A 1,345-nucleotide genomic window follows, 5' to 3' on the forward strand; every position below is an offset into this window, starting at 1 on the left:
AGAGAAAGAAAGAGAGAAAGAGAGAAAGATTTTAATTAACTGAGCATAGTGGCATGCACCTGTAGCCCCAGTTACTCAAGAGGCTGAGGCAGGAGGATTGCTCCAGCACAGGAGTTCAAGGCTGCAGTGAGCTATGGCGGTGCCACTGCACTCCAGCCTGGATAACAAAGCAAAACCCTGTCTCTTAAAAAGAAAAGGGTTTCTCCCTTCATGTGGAACTAGACCGCACTGTCTCTGAGTATCGATACTGACCTGACTTCAAAACCTGTGTTAATCTTTTCTTCAATGCCTCTGGATAATAAAAATTCGTATTCCAATGGTGCCCAAATGTCCATATTAGCCACCTGCATCCCAAGGGAACCCGCTGCTAGCTCCTCCCTTCATGCCAATCCCACACATTCCTCTTCTCCCTGTTCCATGTGGTCAAGGTCTCACCAAGCCCTGCAGTTAACCCTTTCTTAGAGTTGCTAAACCCACCTGAGATCATTCATTGAACCTGGAAGAGCAAAGCCCATTGCAGACTCTAAAATTAACAGCTGCCCCAAGTAACAGTGACTGGAGCAGCTCCAGCTTTGGGAAGTTAGTAAGGTTAGAGCAATATTCCCAACCACAGGAGGAACCAGCACTGATAAGTTGGCTAATGGCTATCACTTGGATCCCTCAGTTTTAGTCCTGGGGACAGATGCCATCCATAGCAAAGGTGTCAAAACCAGAAACCACCAGTGCCTTTTGTCCCGGAATGGGACCCGACCCAACCTAAGAATCTCCCAGAGAGAAATTAGAGGCAGTGCCACCTATGTCGACCCTCATGGCACTCCAAGAACATCCATTTCCTCTTGATGTCTCCAACTGTACCCAGACCCAGCCTCGGGGTCCCAGAGGAATGCCCTCTGGTATGCTCAGTCCAGCCCAAACTTCAGAGTCCAGGTCACCAAGCCCAGATGTCCTGGACACAGCACAGGACGATATCTCAGCACAGGACCAGACAGAGGCATCTCTGGTCTCTCCAGAACTTGAGAAAGAGGAAAGGATTCAGAGGTCAGGGGACAGGTGGACACACTCCTGGATAACTTTACTTGCTCTTCATGGCTCTGGGCAGACATCACCTCATCCGAGAAGTCCTCCTTCATGCCCAAGGTTAGCTCCCTGTGATCTCAAAGCATCATGCACCTCCCATACATATTTATCACTTCAGATTGTAAATTTCCAGTGCTCTGTCTGCTCCCAAATGCATGCTAGGTTGTGCGCTTTTGAGCTTCTGTGCTCTGTCTTCCTTGCCCCTATAGTAGGCTCTAGCAGTGACCTGCATCTGCCAATATCCTGGATACCCTCAACTCCAAACTAG

Source organism: Mandrillus leucophaeus, unplaced genomic scaffold (genome assembly GCF_000951045.1).
Source record: "Mandrillus leucophaeus isolate KB7577 unplaced genomic scaffold, Mleu.le_1.0 Scaffold42, whole genome shotgun sequence".
NCBI classification, from domain to species: Eukaryota; Metazoa; Chordata; class Mammalia; order Primates; family Cercopithecidae; genus Mandrillus; species Mandrillus leucophaeus.